Source organism: Phoca vitulina, unplaced genomic scaffold, assembly GCF_004348235.1.
Source record: "Phoca vitulina isolate PV1807 unplaced genomic scaffold, GSC_HSeal_1.0 scaffold12, whole genome shotgun sequence".
NCBI classification, from domain to species: Eukaryota; Metazoa; Chordata; class Mammalia; order Carnivora; family Phocidae; genus Phoca; species Phoca vitulina.
Window position 1 is genome coordinate 33,591,236 of NW_022589715.1, and position 27,019 is coordinate 33,618,254.

Consider the following 27,019-nt stretch of genomic DNA (forward strand, 5'->3'; position numbering starts at 1 on the left):
TCCTGGAATCAAGCTCTGTGTTGGGCTCCCTGCTCAGCGGGGAGTCTGCTTCTCTCCCTCAGCCTCTCCGCCTGCTCGTTCTCTTTCTCAAGTGAATAAATAAAAAATCTTTAAAAAAAAAAGGCTTGACAACCATTAACAATATTTAATGGGTGCTCCAAAAGCCAACACAACCTAAAACTCTTCAAGTATTACAAGTATACTGTGTGCAGATTACAGGAGGTGATATTGCAGTGCTTGTGCAGTTAGAATACTGTGTTGAATTGTATACGACACACTGATGATAACATACTTCTGAAGCTATTTGAACATTGTGTAATTTCACATATGTTCATTGAACCTCAGAAAACTCATGAGAAATGGAATGATTTGGCCAAGGCTACATAGTTATTAAGTAGCAAAGGTAGGATTAGAATTTAGTTCCTTCTGCTCCTTATACTTTTCACCAATAAGCTTGGTGTTGGTTTTTTTTTTTTTTTTTTTGAGAAGCTTGACTGTAGAAGTTGGAAAATTCATGAAAAACTGACAAAGGAACTATGGAGAGATTAATTTTGGTTTAAGTGGATTAGGCAAGGTTTCAAGGAAGGTGGAAGATTGAATTGGGCCTTTAACTGCTTGGAATAGTTGTTGGTAATGAGGGGAGTGAAATGGTTTACCACAATTTGTGATGTAGCCACTGCTAACCTCATCCCCTTGCTTTGCTTCTCTCACAGATGTTATTTGCTGCCATGATGAGCCTTTATATATGCCTGGAATTCACCACCTTACTATGCCTTCAAGTCTCAACCTAAATGTTACTTTCTCACAGAGGCCTTTCTTGAACATCCAATCTAAAGTATTCTGGTTCTTCTTCTTTTTTTTTTTTTTAATTTAAGTATCTGCACACCTAACATGGGGCTCGAACTCATGACACCAAGATCAGGAGTCTCATGCTTCTCTGACTGAGCCAGCCACATGCCCCTGAAGTAGTTCTGATTCTTTACCTTCGTAGCACTTACCACAGTTTAGAGTTAGGTATTTACTTTTTGTTTACTTGTTTTATGTCTTTTCATTTTATAAGACGGTAAATTCTGTGGTTGCAACTATCTGTCATATTAACTTAAGTTTCATAGTGCTTATACATACTAGGATCAGTACTTTTTTTTTTTTTTTTTTTAAGATTTTGTTTATTCACCTGACAGAGACACAACGAGAGAGGGAACACAAGCAGGGGGAGTGGGAGAGACACAGCAAGAGAGGGAACACAAGCAGGGGGCGTGGGAGAGGGAGAAGCAGGCTTCCTGCAGAGCAGGGAGCCCGATGTGGAGCTCTATCCCAGGACCCTGGGATCATGACCTGAGCTGAAGGCAGACGCTTAACGACTGAGCCACCCAGGCGCCCCAATACTTATTTGTTAAAATGTGTGAAAAATCTTAAGATCACTGTAGTTGGGTAATGGAATGGAAGTCAAGAGTAGGCTGGATGTGGTGGTTTTCCCTGCTTTCCGGATCCACTTGGATATTTTATATACTGTCAATCCTTTTGTGACATCCTGCTTACCACCTCCACTCATAAAAAGGTGCTCCACTGATAAAAAACGAAAAAAACCCTAATTTTGTCATGGTGTGTGTTTTTTAATTTCTGAGTATCTCTTGATATTTACACCCATGGGTTAAAAATGGAAGATTGGGAATTACTTTTTGAACCAGGTAGGACTCTTGCAAGGACCAGAAAGAAAAGAACAGCTCCTTTGGTGGAAACAAGGAATTTTTTTTTCCCCCCCCTCAGTTATAACTACACAGTTCAGGTGTGTGCTGTGTTTGGGTGTGGTCTACTCTTAATCTGTGGGTTCAGAATGTTATCAAGACTTCATTCCTTTTTGGCTTGCTCTCTCTGCTTCCTTGGTTCGACCTCAGTTTGGCCCTTCTCTTGGTAGTAGAAATAGCTCCTTAACCATCTTTTTACCACACTGTTTGGAAATCATGTTTATATTACACAGAGGAAAAGAAAGAATCTTTTCTGAAACCTGTATAAAAGAACAGGGAAGCTTTTTCCAAAACCTCGATGGCAAATGGCATTTCATGTATCATTGGCTTACATGTCATTGGACTTATTCCTGAAGTAGAGCTCAGAGTGGATGGACTTTGGTTGGCTTAAACTAATCCTAACCCATTCCCGAAGCTGATCCCACCCAAACCTCATAGCTAAAAAAAATATTTCCCAAAAGGAAATTTGGCATGTTTTGACCATGAAGAAGGTGAGATTGTTTCTGGGCAGCAAACACATGGATATCTAGTACCTTATGCTATACTGAAAGCTTAATACATTTTTTTGTGGTTTTATAACTTGAAATCAAGGATTAGGTCTCATCCACATTGACCTGTCTGTAGATTTCTGAAAGTGATGACTTGTACCTAGGTAACCAATGTATAGAGTTTGGTGAATTTTCATGTTTTCTGGACATCTGTACACGGATATGGTATGGGACGTTCCTTATTACTTTGGCCTCGAAAGCTTTGTTGATCCTAGTGTCTGTGCACATCTGGAGTTCTCATCTCTATTGCAAACTTCCGGATCTCTTTGAGTGCCTGGGAGTCACACTTGTTGAAGCCCACGCCGTGGATGCACTTATGAATGTTGATGGTGTGTTCTGTAGTCACTTTCTTGTTGATGGCAGAATGGCCCTCCTTTCTACCCTTCTTGTGGGAGCCTTTTTGCTGGGCCCAAATTGGCAAGTTGAAAACCATTTCTTTTTTTTTTTTTTGAAAACGATTTCTTAATGTTCTATTTACTGAATACATTATTTTGTGTGTCTTACCTTCACTTTTTCTTTTTTTTATTACCTTCACTCTCTGTTTAAATATTCAATATATAAAAAATACATTAACGTTTAACGTGTGTAAAGCATTGTGCTGGACGCTGTGGTAGATACAGAAATACATTTAGATGTATATTTCCTCTTAAGGAAGGTTGGAGTCCAATAAAGATGAGGCAGTAGGATGGTAGTTGAGAGATTGATGTCTGGAATCTGTTAGACCTGAGTTAAAATGCTATTCCTGTCATTTATTAGATCTCTGGCTTTGGTTAAGTTCCTTAACCTCTTAATGCCTTCAAATGAGGATGATACTTAATCCTCACAAAATCTCTATCAAGTGTAATTAAGGTAGTAAGGTAATACATATAAACACTTAACAAAGTGCCAGTGTAAGAAAAACTGTTCGTATGTGAGAGAGAGAGAGAGAAGGAAAATGGTAAATTCCATAAGAACATAAAATCCTGAAGTGCAGTGGGAGGAGTTTGGGTTTTGGTAAGATTGGAGAAGGCTTCATGGGAATTTGATAGAATTTTAGTTGATCTTTGAGCAACTTTTTTCTAACTGATTAGACTTGGAGAAATGGTTATTTCAGTAAAGTTTTGTAGGAATAGTAAGCATAGTATGACTTTCTTGAAACTTCACAAAGAATTGTCTCTGGTTTACTTTCTTATATTCCTCAAGGACCTTACTCTTTTAAGCTGTCTCTTTTTTCCTCCAGTGTCTTAAGTTCTCCTGAAGCTTCTGAAATCTGGCTTCTGCTTTTGCCGAAAAACTATATTGTCACAGATCACCAGTGGCCTCCTCTTTTTCTCTAATTTCTTTCTTTTTTTTTTTTTCTATAATTTTCACAATGACCCGTGCTTTCCCTGTTTCACTTAATTGTTTGGTGCTTATGGTTGTGATATATGTGATCATCGTGGGAAGTTTAAAACAAAAAATACTGACGTACATCAGTAAAACATTCATAATCACTTTGTTAAAATTTTAGTATATATTTTAGTATATAGTATCATTCCAGCTGATTTTCTATGAATATGTAAAAATGAGTTCATATGTACTGTTTGCTTTTTTTAAATGGGCATTTTCTTATATCCTTATGTCTAAGAATGAAATTTAATGGCAACCTACTTCTAGTCTTTGAATATAACACATATTTAACTAGTGTTTTCCAGTTAACCCCCCTCCCCCCAAAACCAAAAAGCAGTGAAAATGTCCTTGAGTATAGAAATCTGGATCATGTTCTAGGTCTAAAGGAAAAAAATTTTAAGGCTTCTGATGGCTAAAAACCTAGAAAGTTTATACTAATATATACCCCATCAGTGGTATTTGAGAGTGCTTGTTTATTTGCATTAGATGTTCTATTTAAAAAAAATCCAGGGGCACCTGGGTGGCTCAGTTGGTTAAGCGTCTGCCTTCAGCTCAGGTCATGATCCCAGGGTCTGGGGATCAAGTCCCACATCGGGCTCCCTGCTTGGTATTCTCCCTCTGCCTGCCACTCTGCCTACTTGTGCTGTCTCTCTGTAAAATAAATAAATAAAATCTTTAAAAAAATCCATGTAATAGGGGAAAAAGGATATAGTTGCTATCTCAAACTCTTTGGTTTCTGCAAGAGTTTGGATATTGAGGATTATTGCATTATTTGTATGGACATATTTGGTTCCTGAGTTACAATAGTGAGTGGTCTATTTAGAAAGGCTTTTCTCACTCTGAGATCAGATATTTGATTATTTTTTTTCTAGCTTTAATGGATTTATTAAATCTTTAATCTGTCTAGAATTTATTTTGGTCTAAGTTACAAAGTGGGATCTAACATTAGATTTTCCAAACTGTTACTCAGTGGTCTTAGCATCTTTCTTTTTCCCAGTGATTTGAAATGCCACCTTTTATTTATTTATTTTTAAAGGTTTATTTATTTTAGAGAGACAGCATGAGAGCAAGAGTGTGCGTGCGAGTGGGGTGGGGGGGTGGGGTAGAGGGGGCAGTGGGAGAGAGGGAGAATCTCCAGCAGACTCCCCTACTGAGCGTGGAGCTTGATGTGGGGCTAGATCTCATGACCCTGAGATCATGACCCAAGCTGAAATCAAGAGTTGGACCCTTAACTGACTGAGCCACCCAGGCATCCCAGCTGTACATCTTAATTCACTGTATTCACACAATTATGCAGCCATCATCACAGTCAATTTTAGAATACTTTCATCACCTCAAAAAGAATCTCCATACCCTTTAACTGTCACCCTAAATCCTCCATCCTCCCACCCTTAAGCAACAATCTATTTTCTCTATGTATTTGCCTATTTTGAACATTTCATATAAATAGAATTATAGTGTATTGTCTTTTGTGACTGACTTCTTTTACTTAGCACATTTTCAAGATTCATCCATGCTGGATCATTCCTTTTTATGGCTGAATAATATTCCATTGTATGGTTATAACACATTTTGTTTATCCATTCATCGGTTGATAGATATTTGGGTTCTTTTTGATATTATGAATAATACTTCTGTGAACCTTGTGTAAAAAGTTTTTCTGTAGACTTAACGTTTTCATTTCTCTCAGGTCTGTATCAAGGAGTGGAATCATTAGGTCAGCTAATAACTGCATTTAACTTTTTTCAAAAACTGCCAGATTGTTTTCCATAGTGCTGCACCGTTTTTTATTCCCTTCAGCAGTGTATAAGGGTTCCAGTTCCTCCACATCCTCACCAGCATTGGTTTGTTTGACCAATATTTGTTCCTTTGGTGCGATTTTTTTTATGGATGGGAATACAGAGGCAAACACTTGGTATTTTGACTATCCTAGCCATCCTAGTGGGTATAAAGTGGTATCTCATTGTAGTTTTGTTTATTTTTGGGGAAATAACCATTCAGATCCTTTGCTCACTTTTTAATTGTTATTTGTCTTTTTATTACTTATTTGTACAAGTTCTTTATATATCCTAGACATAAGTCCCTTATTAGATAGGATTTGCAAATATTTTCTCCCATATTGTGAATTATCTTTTCAGTTTCTCAGTAGTGTCTTTTGAAGCACAAATTTTTTTGTTAAGATTTATTTATTTGAGAGAGAGAGGGCAAGCAGGGGGTGGGGCAGAGGAAGAGGGAGAGAGAGAATCTTGAGCAGACTCCCCGCTAAGCATGGAGCCTGATATTGGGCAACCCTGAGATCAGGACCTGAGCTGAAATCAAGAGTCAGTTGCTCAACCAACTGCGCCAGCCAGGCACCCATGAAGCACAAAAGGGTTTCCCCCCGCCATGGATTTTATTTATTTATTTGATAGAGAGAAGAGAGCATGAGCAGGGGGAGCGGGAGAGGGAGAAGCAGGCTCCCCGTTGAGCAGGGAGCCGGATGCCGGACTTGATCCCAGGACCCTGAGATCATGACCTGAGCCCAAGGCAGACATTTAACTGACTGAACCACCCAGATGTCCCTGCACAAAAATTTTTAATAATGATGTTCAGTTTATCTCTTTTGTTGTACTTCGGTGTCCTATTCATTGCCAGAATCCATTGTCAAATCCAAAGTCACAAAGACTTACCGTATTTTCTTCTAAGAATTTTATAGTTTTGGTTCTTACATTTAGTCCTTTGATCCGTTTTGAGTCAAATTTTTTGTACATAGTGTGAGGTAAAGGTTCAGCCTCATTCTTTTGCATGAGGCTGTCCAGTTGTTGTAACACCCGTTGTAGAAAAGACATTCTCTAGTGACTGGTCTTGGTACCTTTGTTGAAAATCAATTAACCACAGATACATGGATTTATTTCTCCAAGTATTAAACTCTCAATTCTGTTTTACTTCCCTCTTTTCGATCAGGATGTCTTTTATTTCATATACCCCTTTATTAAATCTTTACCTTCATTTGGCTCCATCAGTGGTTCTGAGTATGATCTCTGGATCCTTGAGGGTCTCAGGGAGGCTTTAAAGGGGGTCTGAGAGGTAAGACATTATTTGCCTTTTGGTTGATATTTTTACTGATAGCTCAGAGGCAAGGTAGATAGAACTGCTGGCCACATTGCGGGAATTAAGGCTGTGGTGATGTAGAAAATGGTTGGCGTTCGGAGCTAAGGCCAAGAAAGAATTCTTGAGATGTCTTGGGTGCAAAAAGGTGGTTTTATTAAAGCATGAAGACAGGACCCATGGGCAGAAAGAGCTGTACTGGGGTCAGGAGGAGTGACTGATTATATGCTTTCAAGTTCGGATGGGGTTAGGGACAGCGTTAAGTGTCTAAGGAATTTTGGAAGCAAGGTTTCCAGGACCTTGAGGGGGCTAGCTATTGTTAGGAAAAGGTCGTTTATTACTGTCTAATAAAATCTTAGTCATGAGACCCTTCAGATATATATCGGTGGGTCATATGCTTGGGGGATGATTGTCAACATATATCTTGTGGGGGTAGAGAGGAAGTTTCCAAAGGAGTTTTTATATGTTAAAGAAGACTTACAGGATGGGGGGGGTGGAGGGGGGAGGTGTTGGGATAATGTTAAGCTACGATTGCCTTTTGCCCCTAGCAAAGTGTCAACATGGAGGCAGCTGTGTTCCTAGAGGAAAGGAATGTCACTCTGCCTGTTTCAAGGACTTGTCAATGGGTTGTAAGTAGTAAGGAAATTTAATTTTTCTTTTGCCTTTGCTTCCCACATTAGTGGCACTAAGTAGTTAGTTAATCTTCACTGCCAAGCACTTGCTGTTTGGCAAGTGATGTCCTTGATGAAGCAATAATAATTAATTTTATTAAATCCCAGTGCTTGTGTACGTTTCTTCTTATATGCTGTGATGAAATGAGAAGTACATGTAAAGCGTTTCTTCTACATATGCAGTGTGAGATGGTTGTCTTAAGGAAGTGCAATCATATGATTGAGTTTTAAGCCGAACAAGCTGCTCTTTTCATGAAACAAAACGATTTTTATTTGAAAGAATGATTGACTCAAAGGTTATCTAGATTTGGGTATTTGGCAGACATTTTCTGGAATGAATGAAGCAAGCATGTCACTTCAAAAAAGACAGTGTTAGTTGCCAGAGATAAAATTGAGCTTTCAAGAAAAAATTAAAATTTTGGAAAAATTGTACCTGTCACTGTGAGTTTGACAGCTGCCCAATAGAGTTTTGATGAGATTGAGGGGAATATTAATGATGTAATTTTTTGATATTCTGTAATGAAATATGTCAGCATTGGAAAGATCTCTATAATTTAGTGATCCAGTATTTTCGATAACACCATTGCATGATGTTACAGAAATATTTATGGGCTAAAATTCTATTCAGGGAGCGAGATCAATCAATGGATTTTAATGTAACAAGAGTACTGATAACGGTTTTAGATTTCATTTTGCAACTTAATCTTTAAGAAATTAACAGTCATTGAGTTTTGGTGTAACATCAAAGAAGAATATCAAAAATTATCTGATAAAGCTATTAAAATACTTCTATTTCCATACTCATATATTTTAAGGATGGACTTCATACACACTTCACTAAAAACAATATATGGCAACAGAGAGAAGGCAGAAGCAGTTAATGAGAATCCAACTGTTTTTTTTTTCTTTTTTAAAAGATTTTATTTATTTGGGATAGAGGGAGCGCAAGCCAGGGGATAGAGAGAGAGAGAGAGAGAGAGAAGCAGGCTCCCCAGTGGGCAGGGAGCCCGGCGCGGGGCTTGATCCCAGGACCCTGGGATCAGGACCTGAGCCGAAGGCAGACTCTTAAGTGACTGAGCCACCCAGGCACCCCCCAACTGTTTTCGATTAAGCCAAACCCTAAAGAGATGTTTAAAAATTTAGAAACTTGTCACTCATGCCACTGATTTTTGAATAACAGAAAACAGGCAATGAATTTATTGTTTATAAAATAACACAATAAATATTGAAAGAAAGAAACTGTGTAAACAAGCTCTTTGAAGTCTTCAGTTTCTGAACATGTAAAGGAATCCTAAAAACAAAAAGTTGGAGAACTGCTGGGCTGCATATTAAAATTTTCTTCTTCTTTTTTTTTTTTAAAGATTTTATTTATTTGACAGAGAGAGACACAGTGAGAGAGGGAACACAAGCAGGGGGAGTGGGAGAGGGAGAAGCAGGCTGCCCGCCGAGCAGGGAGCCCGATGCGGGGCTCGATCCCAGGACCCTGGGATCATGACCTGAGCTGAAGGCAGGCGTTTAATGACTGAGCCACCCAGGTGCCCCTAAAATTTTCTTCTTCTTTACTCTGGCTTATATTATTCTAATCCTTTAAGTGTGATTACCCAACGTTTAGTCTTTTGCTATGTATTTTATTAAGAAATTGAAGTAAGGATTCAATCTACTACCATGATTGTATCATCTTTTAGACAACTTTGAGTATATTTCTAACCTGACCAATTTTTGAAGCATTGCTCTAATATCCTTAATTTCGTGCTAGACATTTCTATTTAAGTATCTTCCTATCTGAAATTTCAACAAAAGTGAAACTGAATCCTTCATCTTGTTCTTATATCGTGTTTGCCTCTTTATCAGAACCTTTCTTAATTATGTGAATTTCTCACACTGCAATCTGTGTTAGTACTTTTACTACTTTCCAGACTTTAGAATAGTGCCTCTGGAAATTTAATGTACATATGAGTCACCTGGAGATTTTCTTTAAAATGCAGATTCCAACTCTAGGGGTCTGGAATTTGCCTGAAATTCTTCATTCTAACAAACTTCCAGATGATGCTGATGCTGTTGGTCCTTGGAACACACTTTGAGTAGCAGGCCATAGAATACTTTTAATTTCATTTATCCCACTCCTGTTTTTTATACTGCTGTTGTAGTGTGTTTTAATTACTTAGATTTTAAAAATTAAGACCTTATTAATTTATAAAGTTAATACTCAGATTTATCCTTTTTGTTGCTCTTCATTCTTTATGTCATCTTTGGGTTTTTATCTGGGATCATTTTTCTTTCTTTTTTTTTTTTTTTTAAGATTTTATTTATTTGACAGACACAGCGAGAGAGGGAACACAAGCAGGGTGAGTGGGAGAGGGAGAAGCAGGCCTCCTGCGGAGCAGGGAGCCCGATGTGGGGCTCGATCCCAGGACCCTGGGATCACGACCTGAGCCGAAGGCAGACGCTTGACGACTGAGCCACCCAGGCGCCCCTCTGGGATCATTTTTCTTTTAGCGTTTCTTTTGGTGTGGTTCTGCTGTTGATGATTTTTGCCAGTATTTGCTTGTCTTCTAAAATGAAGAGAAATGCTTGCATTTTCATACAAGCACACCCTGAAATGGGGTATTGAATTACAGATTGGCAGTTAGCATTGCTTCTTTCATTAAGTCATTCTTTTTTTTTTTTTTCCTGGTTTAAATTGTTTCTTCTGCGAAGTCAGCCCTCAGTTTTGCTTCTTTGAAGGTAAGTTTTTTCTTCATTCGTCTGATTTTAAGGTTTTTCTTTTTGTCTTAGGTCTCAGGATTTCAGCAATTTTACTCTGATGTGTCTCTGTTTTTGTGTTTGCTTGGGATTCATTATTCTGGTTCGAGTTTTTTTTTTTTTTTTAAAGATTTTATTTTATTTATTTATTCATGAGAGACAGAGAGAGAGAGAGGCAGAGGGAGAAGCAGGCTCCCCGCTGAGCAGGGAGCCCGATGCGGGACTCGATCCCAGGACCCTGGGATCATGACCTGAGCCGAAGGCAGACGTTTAACCATCTGAGCCACCCAGGCGCCCTCTGGTTCGAGTTTTTAAAAAATTAGTTTTGGAAGCCATTATCTCTTCAGATATAGCTCCTGCCTCATGCTTTCATTACCCTTTGGGATTCCATTTACATAAATGCTTTGCTTTTTCATCTTCCTTGTTTCTCTTGATCTCTTCTGTGTTTTCCATCCTTTTGTCACTTGTGTTTCTGTACTAAGCTCTATTTTTGACCTAATCCTTTCCCTAATCCTTTTAAGAAAACTTTTATTTTTAATCTCACACTCTTTGTGGGGCTCGAACTCACAGCCCTGAGATCAAGAGTCATGTGCTCTACCGACTGAGCCAGACAGGCACTCCCTCCCTAATCCTTTTTTTTTTTTTTTTTTTTTTTTTTTTTTTTAAAGATTTCACTTATTTATTTGACAGAGAGAGACACAGCGAGAGCAGGAACACAAGCAGGGGGAGTGGGAGAGGGAGAAGCAGGCTTCCCACCGAGCAGGGAGCCCGATGCGGGGCTCGATCCCGGGACCCTGGGATCATGACCTGAGCCGAAGGCAGACGCTTAACGACTGAGCCACTCAGGCGCCCCCCTAATCCTTTTTTAAACTACATATAATCTAATGTTAAAGCCATCTGTTGAGATCTTAATTCTAGTTACTGTATATTTTAGTTCTAAAGCTTTTGATTTTTTTTTTTTTTTAAGATTTTATTTATTTATTTGACAGAGAGAGACATAGTGAGAGAGGGAACACAAGCAGAGGGAGTAGGAGAGGGAGAAGCAGGCTCCTCGCCAAGCAGGGAGCCCAGTGCAGGGCTCGATCCCAGGACCCTGGGATCATCACCTGAGCCGAAGGCAGACGCTTAACGACTGAGCTACCTGGATGCCCTTGATTTCTTTTTTAATAGTTTTCAGAATTTGCTGAAATTCTTTATCTTATCACTTGATACCTTGAATTATTTCTATTATAAAGTTCAGGTCTCATGACTCTAATGTCTGATTTTCTATCTAATTCTTTCCCTCTGTTTTTTTTTTTTTCTAATTTAAAGGTTTTATTTATTTATTTATTTTAAAGATTTTATTTATTTGACAGAGACACAGCGAGAGAGGGAACACAAGCAGGGGGGAGTGGGAGAGAGAGAAGCAGGCTTCCCGCAGAGCAGGGAGCCCGATGTGGGGCTCGATCCCAGGACCCTGGGATCATGACCTGAGCTGAAGGCAGACGCTTAACGACTGAGCCACCCAGGCGCCCCAAGATTTTATTTATTTTTGAGAGAGAAACACAGAGAGAGAGAGAGAGAGAGGGAGAGTAGGGGAGAGAGGCAGAGGGAGAAGCAGACTCCCTGCTGAGCAGGGAGCCCGATGTGGGATTCTATCCCAGGACCCTGGGATCATGTCCTGAGGCAAAGGCAGATGCTTAACCAACTGAGCCACCTAGGCGCCCTCCCTCTGATTTTGATTATGTGGTTTTTGTTCTTGTTTTTTGGTATACTTGGCAATTTTTTTTTTAACTTTATTATAGAAATTTAAACATAGGGGGTTCCTGGGTGGCTCAGTCGTTAAGCGTCTGCCTTCGCTCAGGTCATGGTCCCAGGGTCCTGGGATCAAGCCCCACATCGGGCTCCCTGCTCAGCGGGAAGCCTGCTTCTCCCTCTCCCCCTCCCCCTGCTTGTGTTCCTGCTCTTGCTATCTCTCTCTGTGAAATAAATAAATAAAATCTTTAAAAAAATAATAAAGGGGCACTTGGGTGGCTCAGTCGGTTAAGCTGCTGCCTTTGGCTCAGGTCATGATCCCTGGGTCCTGGGATCGAGCCCCACATCGAGCTCCCTGCTCAGTGGGGAGCCTGCTTCTCCCTCTCCCTCTGCCTGCTGCTCTTCCTACTTGTGCTCTCACTGTCAAATAAATAGATAAAAATCTTAAAAAAAAATAAAAATAAAAATAAAATCCTCTCTTCAAAAAAAAAAAATTTAAACATATATAGAATCATGTAGGAGAGGGGAAGGAAGGTGACAGTGATTTTATGTAAACATTGCTCAGTCAACACTTAACCAACTCATGGACAGTTTTATTTCATTTGTATGCTATCCCATTTCCTTCTCCACCCATTGGATGATTTTGAAGCAAATCCAGGTATTATATGTTACTTGTATATATTTCAATATAGTTCTGTAAAAGACAAATATTTGAAAAATAAATAACCACAATATCATTGTCACAGTTAAAAAATTAAGAATTCATTCTTTTTTTTTTTTTTTCTTTTAAAGTAAATTCTGCCCCCCAACACGGGGCTCAGACTCATGACCTTGATACCAAGGTAGATATCATGGTAGAGTCGTATACTCTACCAACTGAGCCCGCCAGGCTGCCCAAGAAAACTTTCTTAATATGAAACCTTTAGTAGTCAGATTTCCCTCATACTCTAAAGCTAAAGATTTTTGTTTAATAGTCCCTTTAAAATTTGAATTAGAGGAGCTCCTGGGGTGGTGCAGTTGGTTAAGCATCCGACTCTTGGTTTTGGCCCAGGTTGTAATCTCATGGTCATGAGGTCTCCATGCTCAGGGTGGAGTCTGCTTGAGATTTTCTCTCCCTCTGCCCCTCCCACTGGTGCTCTCTCTCTAAAAAAAATCTTTAAAACTATTAAAAATAAAATTTGAATTAGAATTCAGATGAGGTCTTTTGTAGTTGGTGATGTTTTTTAAAAAGAACTTTTGAATATACTTTATTGATGTATAATTTTCATACAACAAACTATCAGTTTTAAATGTATGGTTTTAGGGGCGCCTGGGTGGCTCAGTCGTTAAGCGTCTGCCTTCGGCTCAGGTCATGATCCCAGGGTCCTGGGATCGAGCCCCGCATTGGGCTCCCTGCTCCGCGGGAAGCCTGCTTCTCCCTCTCCTGCTCCCCCTGCTTGTGTTCCCTCTCTTGCTGTGTCTCTCTCTGTCAAATAAATAAAATTAAAAAAAAAAAATGTATGGTTTTATTCATTTTGATAAATGTAAGCATCACCACAACTGAGTATTTCTACCAACCACAATCCTTCTAACTGCTGATGTGCTTTTTTCTCCCCAGCTTTATTGAGGTATAATTGACCTATGATATTGTGTAAGTTTAAAGTGTATGATGTGATGGTTTGATAATATGCATATATTGCAAAATGATTACCACAAGAAGGTTAGTTAAAACATCCATCACCTCATGTAATTATCTTTTTTTTTTTTTTTGCTTTAGTGGCGAGAACATTTGAGGTTTACTCTTAGTAACTTGCATATATATATATAAATAAATAAATATATAAAGTATGTAATACAGTATTGTTTATTTTTTTTAGTTACCTCTGCACCTAATGTGGGGCTCGAACTCATGATCCCGAGATCAAGAGTTGCATGCTCTTCTGAGCCAGCCAGGTGCCCCATATAGTACAGTATTGTTGATCATGATCCTCATGCTGTACAATAGATTGCAGCAACTTATTCATCTTATAATTAGGAGTTTGGACCCTTTGACCGACATCTTGCCATTTCTCCCACTCTCCAGCCTTTGGCAACCAGTCTACTCTCTTTTTCTGAGTTCTGCTTGTTTAGATTCCATATAGTAAGTGAGATCAGACCATATTTGTCTTTTTCTGTCTTACTTATTTCACTTAGCATAATGCCTTCAGGGTCCATCCTTGGTCTCCCAAGTGGCAGGATTTTCTTCTTTTGTATGACTGAATAATCCATTATATGTATACCACATCTTCCTTGTTCATTCATCAGTGGATGCTTAGGTTGCTTCCATTTCTTGGCTATTGTGAATAATGTTGCAGTGAACATAGGGGTGCAGATATCTCTTTGAGAAAATGATTAAATTTCCTTTGGGATTGCCAGATCATATATGGTAGTCCTGTTTTTGCATTTTTTAAGGATCTTCCTTACTGTTTTACCTCATGGCTGTACCAGTTGACATTTCCACCTGCAGAACAAGGATTCTCTTTTCTCCACATCATCACCCCAACACTTGTTATTACTTGTTCTTTTGGTAATGGCTGTTCTAACAAATATGAGGTGATAGCTTATTTTAGTTTTGATTTGCATTTCCCTGATTAGTGATGTTGAGCATCTTTCACTTACCTTGTTGGCAATATGTAGGTATTTGTTTTTTTTTTTAAACTTTTTTTTTTTTTTAAGATTTTATTTATTTGACAGAGAGAGACACAGCCAGAGAGGGAACACAAGCAGGGGGAGAGGGAGAGGGAGAAGCAGACTTCCCGTGGAGCAGGGAGCCCGATGTGGAGCTCGATCCCAGGACCCTGGGATCATGACCTGAGCCGAAGGCAGACGCTTAACGACTGAGCCACCCAGGCGCCCCAATATGTAGGTCTTTGGAAGAATATCTATTGAGATCCTTTACCCATTTTTTTTTTTTAAAGATTTTATTTATTTATTTGAGAGAGAGAGAGAGCATGAGAAGGGGGGAGGGTCAGAGGGAGAAGCAGACTCCCTGCTGAGCAGGGAGCCCGATGCAGGACTTGATCCTGGGACTCCAGGATCATGACCTGAGCCGAAGGCAGTCGCTTAACCAACTGAGCCACCCAGGTGCCCCCCTTTACCCATTTTTTAAAGTGAGTTACTTGATTATTTTGCTATTGAGTTGTATGAGTTCCTTATATATTTTGGATATTAATCCTTTATAAAGATAAATGGTTTGCAAATATTTTCTCCCATTCCATAGGTGGTTATTTTTGCTGTGCATATGTGCTTAGTTTGATGTAGTCCTACATGTCAATTTTTACTTCCGTTGCTTGTGCTTTTGGTGTCATATCCAAAAAAAAATCATTGCCAAGATCAGTGTCAAGGAGACTTTTTCCTGTGTTCTTCGTTTTAGATCTTACAGTCAAGTATTTAATCTATTTGGAGTTAATTTTTGTGTGTGTAAGATAAAGGTCCAGTTTTTTTCTTTTGCCTGTGGATATCTAGTTTTCCCAACATCATGTATGAGTATTCTTGGTTCTCTTGTCAAATATTAATTGACCATATATGCATGGGCTTGTTTCTGGCCTCTCCATTCTGTTCCTTTGGACTGTGTGTGTGTTTTTATGTCAGCACCATACTGTTTTGATTATTACAGCTTTGTAATATAGTTGGTTTTTTTTAAAAAAAACTTATTTATTTTTTTTAATTATTTGTCAGAGAGAGAGCGAGAGAGAGGGCACTAGCAGGGAAAGCAGCAGGCAGAGGGAGAGGGAGAGGCCCCCGCTGAGCAAGGAGCTGGATACAGGACTTGATTCTAGGACCCTGGGATTATGACCTGAGCTGAAGGCAGACGCTTAACTGACTCAGCCACCCAGGTGTTCCTGTAATATAGTTTGAAATCAGGAAGTGTGATGCTTCCAGCTTTGTTCTGAGGATTGTGGTTTTATTTGAATTTAACAATTTTTTATTTCTGTAAAAAATTCTGTTGGAATTTTGAGGGATTGCATTGACTCTACAGATGGCTTTGGATAGTATGGACATTTTAACAGTATTCTTCTGATTCATGAACAAAAGATATTTTTTCATTTATTTCTGTCTTCAGTTTCCTTTATCACTGTCTTATTGTTTTCAGTGTATAGATTTTTCACTTTGTTAGTTAAATTTATTCCTACTAATTTTATTATTTTAATGCTATATAAGTGGGATTGTTCTATTTCTTCATTTTTGTAAAAAAGATCTATTTGTGGGGGGGCCCACAAGCAGGGGGAGTGGCAGGCAGAGGTAGATGGCTTGAGAAAAGCAGGCTTCCCGCTGAGCAGGGACTCCAATATGGGGCTCAATCCCAGGACCCTGGGATCATGACCTGAACCAAAGGCAGCCGCTTAACCGCCTGAGCCACCCAGGTGCCCCTATCCATTTTTCTAGATTGTCCCTTTTGTTGAGTTGTAATTGTTAATAGTAGTCTCTTATCCTTTGTGTTTGGTATGGATTAAAGTATCTTCATTGTCTCTTCCATTTTTGGCTTTGTTTATTTGATCTTTTTTTTTTCCCGTAGCTAAAGATTGTTTATTTTTTAAATCTCAAAAACAGTTCTTTTTTTTTTTAAGATTTTATTTATTTATTTGACAGAGAGAGACACAGCGAGAGAGGGAACACAAGCAGGGGGAGCAGGAGAGGGAGAAGCAGGCTTCCTGCCGAGCAGGGAGCCCAATGGCGGGGCTCAATCCCAGGACCCTGGGATCATGACCTGAGCCGAAGGCAGACGCTTAACGACTGAGCCACCCAGGCGCCCCACAAAAAACCAGTTCTTAGTGTCATTTATCTTTTCTGTTGTTTTTCTAGTCTTTATTTCCTTTATTTTTGCTCTGATCTTTGCTGTTTCCTTCCTTCTGCTAACTTTGGGCTTAGTTTGTTTTTTTAATCTCCTTGGGTGTAAAGTTAGGTTTGAGATATTTTTCTTCTTATTTTTTAAGATTACTTATTTTGGAGAGAGAGAACATGTTCACGTGAGCAGAGGAAGGGGCAGAGGGAGAGGGAAGGAGAGTATCCCAAGCAGACTCCCTACCAAGCATGGAGCCCAACATGGCCGATCCCACCACCCAAGATCAGGACCTGAGTTGAAATCAAGAGTCAGACGCTAAACCAACTGAGCCACCCAAGCGTGCCCCTATTTTTCTTTTTTTTTAAGATTTATTTGAGAGAGAGAGAGAGGGAGGGTAGCGGGGATAGAGGGAGAGAAACTTCCAAGTATTCACCCTGTGAAGTGGGGAGCCCTTCACGGAGCTCGATCTCTCGACCCTGAGATCAGGACCTGAGCTGAAACCAAGAGTCAGATGCTTAACCCACTGTGCCTCCCAGGCGCCCCTTTTTTCCTTAATGTAGAATCTGTCACTGTTGGTTTTCCTCTTAGGACTTCTTTTGCTTCATTCCATCAGTTTTGGTATGTTGTAGTTCCATTTTTGTCTCAAGATTTTTTTTTCCTCTCTTTTTATATTTATTTGCATTTATTCTGGCAGAATTTACTCCCGGGCCATAAGTTTTTGTTTCTTCAGTTTCTTCTGGGATGCAGCCTGCTCTTCTGGTTTAGGAATAATTTGATCTTTTTCAGTAAGGATCATCTCAATGTGGCAGGGAGAGCTGATGTGTGGGTTAATCCAACCATGAGCCCTGTAAGTTCTACGTTGCTTTGTTCACCTGGCTGTGCTCAATGACCAGAGAATTGATATCTAATTCCTTAAGTTCAGCATTACTCTCTGCATTTTTAAGTATGTGCAGTAAAAATTCAGCACTCTTTTTGGGCCACTGGCCCTGTGTTCAGCCCCACTGTTTGGCCTGGGCACACCTACCAACTCCCATTGTAGCGATGGAATGGTACACATTGCTTCAGCAAAGTGATGTCTTTCAGATACTTGATGGCTTTTCGGATATGCATACCCTTGATGGCCTGGGCAGTTTCACATGTGTTCTTAAAGTGAACATGAAGATTTGAACCTCTTGATCTGCATGATTTCGTAGGGTTTTCTGGGTCAAGCGAATAGCGAACCATTTTCAGAGGTCACCTCACACTGCTTAGGGGAAGAGGAGCGTGTCTCAAGATTTTTTTTAAGTAGGCTCCGTGCCTAGCATGGAGCCCAACACGAGGCTTGAACTCCCAACCCCAGATCAAGAGTCGGATGCTTAACTGACTGAGCCACCACCAGGTGCCCCTGTCTCAAGATGCTTTTTGATTTCCCCTTTGATGACTTCTTTGACTCATTGGTTGTTCAGAAGTGTGTTGTCTTGTATCTACGTGTTTGTGAATTTTCCAGCTTTCATCCTGTTACTGATTTCTATTTTACACTATTGTGGTGGGAAAAGATACTTAATATGATTTCAGTCTTCTTAAATTTGCTAAGACTTGTTTTGTGACCTAACGTGTGATTTATCCTGGAAAATGTTCTCTGTGCACTTGAAGAGAATGTCTGTTCTGCTGCTGTTAGATGGAATGTTCGGTGTATGGCTGGTCAGTCCATTTATTCTAAAGTGTAGTTCAAGTCCAATGTTTCTTTATTGATTTTTCTGTTTGATCTATCCATTGCTGAAAATGGAATATACAAGTCCCCTATTCTTACTGTAATGTTTTTATTTCTTTCTTTAGATCTAGTATTTGCTTAATGTGTATTTAGGTACTTGAGGCTTACATAAAATACCTTACAAATAACAGTCCATGTTAAGCTGCTAACTTTTTTTTTTTTTTAAGATTTTATTTATTTATTTGACAGAGACACAGCGAGAGAGGGAACACAAGCAGGGGGAGTGGGAGAGGGAGAAGCAGGCTTGCCGCCGAGCAGGGAGCCCAGTGTGGGGCTCAATCCCAGTACCGTGGGATCATGACCTGAGCCGAAGGCAGATGCCCAACGACTGAGCCACCCAGGCGCCCCAATAACTTTATTTCAATTGCATATAAAACCTCTGCCCTTTTACTGCCATCCCCCAGCTTTTTGATGCTACCATTTACTTTTTTTTTTTTTAAAGATTTTATTTATGTGAGAGAGAGAGAGTACGAGCAGAGCAGGGTGAGGGGCAGAGGGAAAGGGAGAAGCAGACTCCTGCTGAGCAGGGAACCTAGTGTGGGGCTCGATCCCTGGATCCTGAGATCATGAGCCAAAGGCAGATGCTTAACCGACTGAGCCACCCAGGTGTCCCCCATTTATATCTTTTTATATTCTATATCCATTAACCAATTGTAGCTATTGTTATTTTTAATGGTTTTGCCCTTTAAGGCTTTTCTTAGTTATGTGATTGACATACCACCATATTATAGTAATAGATTATTTTGAATTTGACCATACACTTACTTTTACAAGTGTGTTTTATATATATATATATATTTTTAAAGATTTTATTTATTTGTGAGAATGTGTGGGTGGGGGGCAGGGGCAGAGGGAGAGAGACAAGCAGACTCTGCACTAAGCGGGGTTCGATCCCATGACCCCAAGATCATGACCCTCGCCATAACTGCTTTGAATGACTGAGCCAGCCAGGTGCCCCAAGTGTGTTTTATATTTTCATGTACTAATTAGTTTCGTTTCATTTCATTTCATTTCAAAGAATTTCTGTTAGCTTTCTATTAAGGCAGGTATACTGGTGATGAACTATCTCAGGTTTTATTTTTCTGGGAAAGTCTTTATTTCTCCATTTCTGAGGAATGTCTTTGCTGGGTAAAGTATTCTTGGTTGGCAGTTTGTTTGTTTCTCTCTCTCTCTCTTTCTTTCTCTGGCAGTTTTTTTCTTTCAGCACTTATTTAATGGATCATCCCATTCTCTCTGGGCTTATATGAGGAATTTTTTCTCTTTTTGTCTTTTTTTAAGATTTTATTTATTTATTAGAGAGCACAAGTAAGGGGAGTGGCAGGCAGAGGGAGAGGGAGAAGTAGGCTCCCCGCTGAGCAGGGTGCTAGATGCAGGCTCGATCCTAGGACGCTGGAATCATGACCTGAGCCAAAGGCAAATGCTCAACCAACTGAGCCACCAGGCACTCCAGGTTTTTCTCTTTTAGAGATAGTTTTATTATAATATGTATTGGAGATGTTTTTTAAATTTTATTTATTTGTCGAGGAGAGAGTGAGAGAAAGAGCGAGAGGCAGGCAGAGGGAGAAGCAGACTCCCCGCCGAGCAGGGAGCCCGAAGTGGGGCTTGATCCCAGGACCCTGGGATCATGACCTGAGCCGAAGGCAGCCGCCCAACCGACTGAGCCACCCAGGCGTCCCTGTATTGGAGATCTTTTTTTGAGTTGAAATTTTTTGAAACTATGAACTTCATGAACTTGAATGTCCAAATCTCTAATCACATTTGGGAAGTTCTCTGCTGCTACTTCTTTTCTAAATAAAATGCTGCCCCCCTTTCCCTTTCTTCTGGGACTCCTCCAAAAATACATGGATTATTTCTCTTAATTGTATCCTATAGTTCCCATAGGCTTTCTTCAGTCTTTTTACTTTAGAATGTGTAATTTTAAAATTACTTGCTCTTGGGCGCCTGGGTGGCTCAGTTGGTTAAGTGACTGCCTTCGGCTCAGGTCATGATCCTGGAGTCCCTGGATCGAGTCCCGCATCGGGCTCCCTGCTCGGCAGGGAGTCTGCTTCTCCCTCTGACCCTCCCCCCTCTCATGTGCTTTCTCTCTCCTTCTCTCTCTGTCAAATAAATAAATAAAGTCTTAAAAAAATACTAAAAATAATAAAAATAAAATTACTTGCTCTCTACAGATTGTTCCTTCTGCTTGATCATGACTGCTGTTGTTGCATTTTATTGCATTTTTATTTCATTCATTGTGTTCTTCAGCTCCACAACTTCTGTTTGGTTCTTTTTTATAATTTCTTTCTCTTTTTTAAAACTTCTCACTTTTTGTCTGTGTATTGCTTTTCTAATTTGTTGAACTGTCTTTCTGTGTTTTCTTGTGGGTCACTGAGCTTCCTTAAAACAACTATTTTGAATTCTTTATCTGACATATTGCAGATCTCTAATTCTTTGGGGTTGGTTACTAGGAAATTACTGTTTATTTGGTGGTTTAATATTTCCTGGTTTCATGTTCCTTGAAGTTGTGAGTTGCTGTTTTGCATTTGATAAGACATCACCTCCAGTTTTTACTGACTAGCTTCAAGAGAGCCATACCTTCACTTAGCCTGTTAGGGATTCTGAAGTTTTTTCAGATCTTTGCTATGGATATGCCTGTTCCTCATTTCTTACTTTCTCTTGGAGGGTATTCTTTTTTTTTTTTTAATTAACATACAATATATTATTTGTTTCAGGGGTACGGGTCTGTGATTCATCAGTCTTACAAGTTCACAGTGCTCACCATAGCACATACCATCCCCAGTGTCCATCATCCAGCCACCCCATCCCTCCAACCTCTCTCCACTCCAGCAACCCTCAGTTTGTTTCCTGCGATTAAGAGTCTCTTATGGTTTGTCTCCCTGTGTGGTTTCATCTTGTTTCATTTTCCCCTCCCTTCCCCTGTGATGCTCTGTCTTGTTTCTCAAATTCTTCATATCAGTGAGATCATATGATAATTGTCTTTCTCTGATTGACTTATTTCACTTAGCATAATACCCTCTAGTTCTGTCCACGTTGATGTAAATGGCAAAATTTCATTTTTTTTTTTTTTTAGATTTTTTATTTATTTATTTGACAGAGAGAGAGACAGCGAGAGAAGGAACACAAGCAGGGGGAGCGGAAGAGGGAGAAGCAGGCTTCCTGTGGAGCAGGGAGCCTGATGCGGGGCTTGATCCCAGGACCCTGGGATCATGACCCGAGCCGAAGGCAGACGCTTAATGACTGAGCCACCCAGGCGCCCCAAAATTTCATTTTTTTGATGGCTTTATAATATTCCATTGTATATATACACCACATTTTCTTTATCCATTCATCTGTTGATGGACAGCTAGGCTCTTTCCATCATTTGGTTATAGTGGACATTGCTGCTATAAACATTGGGGTGCATGTGCCCCTTCGGATCACTACATTTGTATCTTTGGGGTAAATACCCAGTAGTGCAATTGCTGGGTCGTGCGGTAGCTCTATTTTCAACTTTTTGAGGAGCTTCCATACTGTTTTCCAGAGTGGCTGCACCAGCTTGCATTCCCACCAACAGTGTAGGAGGGTTCCCCTTTCTCTTGGAGGCTATTCTTAAGTTTGTATGCCTTTTCTTGATCCTACAAAGCTAAGATGAGTGTGACAGTCTCTATTGCTTTCTGTAGGGCAGTGCTGAATTGTCAAGTTTGTGTGCTTTCTCCTAGTTATGAAGAGTCAGGATAGCTTTTTGCGCTTGTTCACTAGCTATCTACAGATGTTTGGGGGTGAACACAGGCAGCTAGCCACAGAGTGAGAGCATGTGTGGGTTAGGTGTGTGGAGAGTTGGGGCTTACCGTTTACCAGTTGGCAGCATCCTCAGACAAGGCAGCTTGTGGGTGGGCTTCCCAATGAAGTCCGCATTGCAGTTAGTAGGTTCTGAGAGCTCTGCTGTTCTTCCAGCCATTCCGTCACAGTCATGTAGTACACCTCAGTATTCTGGGTGGGGTAAGAATGAAATGGGTCTCTTTGGCAGTGGTCCCGCACAACTGGGGAAGCTGGGTGCTCACTTATATGCTCTCACTTTCCCCCAAGGGAGAAATCACAGATTAAGATCTCTCCTGGCACTATGCTGTGGGGACTATGGGGAAAGGGTGTGGCAGGTAAAGTGGAACTTTGTTTTACCCTTTTCAGTGTGTTCGATCTTGGATTTTTTTGTTTGGTTGGTGTTCTGTTCCATTGGTGTGTTGGAACTTCTCCACTGGACTCCCAGACCTCTGCAAAGGTGCTGTTGTCTACAGGTGATTGTCAAAATTAGTGTTTTTTGGGAGGAAGATGGTGGAAAATTCCCATTTTGTTCTTTTGATGACCTCACTCTTGGCTGACATGCTTTATGCCACCCAGACTTAGATTTGTCTTTTGTATGGTTATATCAAAATGGAAATAAACTTTATGTACTAATTGTATCTGGCATTTTTTTTCCACTTAGCATATGGTTATAAGCTATTGTTCCTTATTAATGTATCAGTAGTCTGTTGCTTTTTAATGCTGAATAGAATTCCTTGTGGAGATATGTGTGCAAGCACAATGCACTCACTCTCATGTATGTATATATAAATTGATCTACTCTTTGGACACTTAATTTTTTTCTAGTTTAAGGCTCTTTGAATAATTTGTTGTTTTGTTCATTGTATCTTTTGTGTTTTGTTTGGTGACCTGCCTGTACTAATTCTATAGATTCTAGCTGCTCTGCAGTTTGTAGTTAATGATGTCTCTTTAATTTTTTTTAGTATGTAATCCTTTTCTGTTTTTATTTTTAAGGATATATTTTTAGAAGTCATTCCTCAGTCAGGATAGCTTAGTGGTCTTGCTGATTTGGTTTTTTTAGGACTGATCAATCTTTAGGTTCCCATCTTCCTTTTTTTCCTCTTGCTATTTGTTGAAGAAATTGCTGATTGCATGGATCATTCAGACATAGAGGTTTTTCAGTCTGAATGTTGCTTATTGTATCCTTGTGTAATTATTTAATATGTTTTTCTGTCTCTTTTATTTCTGTAATTTGATTATTAGATTTAGAGGCTTGATCAGATTCAGATTAGGTTTCTTGGCAAGACTGTTTAATAGGATGTGTTGTGTTATTCCATCAGAGAGCACGTAAGGTTATGTTGTGTGTTTTCTAATGCCAGCAGCCATTGCTATTTGTGTAGCAATGAATTCTTTAAAATGTTAACATTTGATTTGTGATAAATTCGTCTTTTTTTTTTTAAGAATCATAAAATTATATAATTAAAAATAATGTTTTTGTCTTTATTCACTTAACTTTTGGGGGATTATTTCATACCAGTTTATAAAGAGCATCCTTGAGGCACCTGGGTGGCTCAGTTGGTTAAGCATCTGCCTTTGGCTCAGGTCATGATCCCTGGGTCCTGGAATCGAGTCCCACGTCGGGCTCCCTGCTCAGCGGGGAGTCAGCTTCTCCCTCTGCCTGCTGCTCCCCCTGCTTGTGCTTGCTCTCTCTCTCTGCTCTCTCTCAAGTAAATAAAAATGAAAAAAAAAGATTGACTAATTATTCAGAGGTTCAGTGTTTTTTAAATTTTGATAAATATTTGCCAGATTTTTTTCACCAATGTATGAAAGTACCTATTTTCTCCTGAGTTTCAACTCTAGGTATTACTTAAACTTTGCAAACCTCATAAGAGAAAAATAGCATTTTAGTGATATGTCTGAACCATGTGTTTATTTATTTGACAGAGACACAGTGAGAGAGGGAACACAGGCAGGGAGAGTGGGAGAGGGTGAAGCAGGCCTCTCAGCGAGCAGGGAACCTGATGTGGGGCTTGATCCCAGGACCCCGGGATCATGAACTGAGCCGAAGGCAGACGCTTTACGACTGAGCCACCCAGGCGCCCCTTTAATAGAATTTCTGACTGCATCTTGTTGCATTATTTAGTGAGTCAGGCCTTAAATCTATTAGCATCTTTTTTTTTTTTTTTAAAGATTTTTATTTTGTTTGACAGAGACATAGCGAGAGAGGGAACACAAGCAGAGGGACTGGTAGAGGGAGAAGCAGGCCTCCCACGGAGCAGGGAGCCCGATGTGGGGCTCGATCCCAGGACACTGGGATCATGACCTGAGCTGAAGGCAGACGCTTACCGACTGAGCCACCCAGGCGCCCCGCATCTTTTTTCTTTTAAATCATCTCTGTACCTGAGGCGCCTTCCTGCTCCATAGGAAGCCTGCTTCTCCCTCTCCCACTCCCCCTGCTTGTGTTCCCTCTCTCGCTGTGTCTCTGTCAAATAAATAAATAAAATCTTAAAAAAAAAAATCATCTCTGTACCTGATGTAGGACTCAGATTCATGACATTGAGATTGAGTTACACGTTCTACTGAGCCAGCCAGGAGCCCCAATTTATTAGCATCTTTTTTTTTTAAGTTTTATTTATTTATTCATTCATTTATTTTAGATCATGAGTGAGGGAAGGGACAAAGGGGAAGGGAGAGGGAGAGAATCCCAAAGAGGTTCCACACTAAGTGTGGAACCCAAAGCAGGGCTTGATCTTACGACCCTGAGATCATGACCTGAGCAAAAACCAAGAGTTGGACGCTTAACTGACTGAGCCACGCAGGCACCCCTATTAGCATCTTTAACAGCTGTATCTTTCCTTCCCATTCCCTTATTTAGCAGTTATCAGGACATTGTTGTTCTCTCTTTCATCTCTCTGAAACTTTGTACATGATGATCCTTCTGACCAGGAGTCTATCCCCTACAGGCTTCTTCGTCATTATCCCTCCTTCCTACTATCCTTTTGTTTCACTTTTTTTCTATCTTCTGTCTTTCAGCTTAGTTGTACTTTTTAAAGGAAACTTTCCTTAACTCTTTGCAAGACTTTTTCATGTTCTCTTTTTTAGATTAAAAAGAAGTTGGCAAGAGTTGATGATTAGTTGTATAAAAGCAGATTTCTTTAGGTGTGATTAAGACAAAGAGTGGGAAATTCTATTTTATTTCATTTTATTTTTTGGGGAAGATTGGGAAATTAAAAAACAAAATCTAGAAAGTGTTCTGTGTTTAGATTGCTCTGCAAATTAAGTGTTCAAACTACTGTAATAGAAATCTGGAACGGAAATGATGGGGAACTGCTTTTGTTTCTTTTTAAATGCAAGATAAAATAGAGAACTCCATTCAGTGGACTGAAACCCTAAGAAAAAGGCCCTATATGAAAAGATTGCTGAATGTGCATTAATATGTTTTAAAATTAAGCATTAGTCGAATGATTTCTCTATACCCAAGGAACAACTTAGGTTTGGAGTGCTGGCTAGTACCAGTTCTCCTATTGTTGTTGTACTTATTTTAGCCATTTCACCTACCTGGGTTGGCCTCAGTGGTTAACCTAGGTGCTGGCAAGGATTCTGGATAGGGCCCAGCTTCTTCTAGTCCTGTTCTTTATAGACCTTTCTTATGGGCTTCTAAGAGCCCGGGAACTAGAATTCTCTGGACCTGAGATACATGAGGTTTTGTTCAGCACCTTTGGCCTGGTCAGTGGTCATGAATTTTTTTCCTTAGGTGAGCTGTGAGATTGTATTTGAGAAGATCAATTCCTTTGCCTGTGTAAGATCTTAGTCATAGCTACCAGTGGTTTCTCACTAGACTTCTCTATTATACCTCCCGTCCTCTAATGCTTCCTCTTGGAATTGTGCTTGTCATACTATCCATTTCTTCTTTTTCTTCCTTCTTCCTCCTCCTGTTTTCTTTCTTTTTTTTTTTTAAGTAGGTTCCACACCCAGGGTAGAGCCCAACGTGGGGCTTGAACTCACCGCCCTGAGATCAAGACCTGAGCTGAGGGGCGCCTGGGTGGCTCAGTCGTTGAGCGTCTGCCTTCGGCTCAGGTCATGATCCCAAGGTTCTGGGATCGAGCCCCACATCGGGCTCCCTGCTTGGCAGGAAGCCTGCTTCTCCCTCTCCCACTCCCCCCACTTGTGCTCCCTCTCTCGCTGTGTCTCTCTCTGTCAAATAAATAAATAAAATCTTAAAAAAAAAAAAAAAAAAGACCTGAGCTGAGATCAACAGTTAGGTGCTTAACCAACTGAGCCACCCAGGCACCCCCATACTATCAATTTATGATCTTGAAGTTTTTATGAACATTTCTTTTTTTTTTCTTTTTAAGGTTTTATTTGTCAGAGAGAGAGTGCACAGGGGGAGCAGCAGGCAGAGGGAGAAGCAGGCTCCCACTGGGCAAGGAGCCAGATGGGGGACTCGATCCCAGGACCCTGGGATCATGACTTGGAGCCGAAGGCAGATGCTTAACCGACTGAGGCACCCAGGTGTCCCGAGCATTTCTTTTTTTAACCTAAGTGATGAGAACCATTTTTTTTTTTTCATCCCTACCTAGTCCACTGCCCCTTACATTGTGTCAGGGGTACTTTCAGTTACTTTCTGGCACCCTTGGATATTGACCAGCGTTGATGTTTCCATTTCTACTTTGGTTTCTCCTATTGGACTATATTTGGTGTTCTGTAGGTCTGTGTAGATAATTCCTCCACCTTGCTTGCCCTCTTTCCTGTCCCGGTGGTTGACCCTTTAGGGTTGGAATACAGTTCCTCTTCTT

At 40.1% G+C, this 27,019-nt stretch overlaps 1 protein-coding gene and 1 pseudogene across 5 annotated transcripts in view; one reads left to right on the forward strand and one right to left on the reverse strand.

Annotated features, from left to right (window-relative positions):
• USP34 (ubiquitin specific peptidase 34) overlaps positions 1–27,019 on the forward strand; it is a 260,898-nt gene that overhangs the window by 9,789 nt on the left and 224,090 nt on the right. The gene's annotated exons all lie outside the window — the stretch shown is intronic.
• Positions 17,356–18,619, reverse strand: LOC116636270 (annotated as a pseudogene).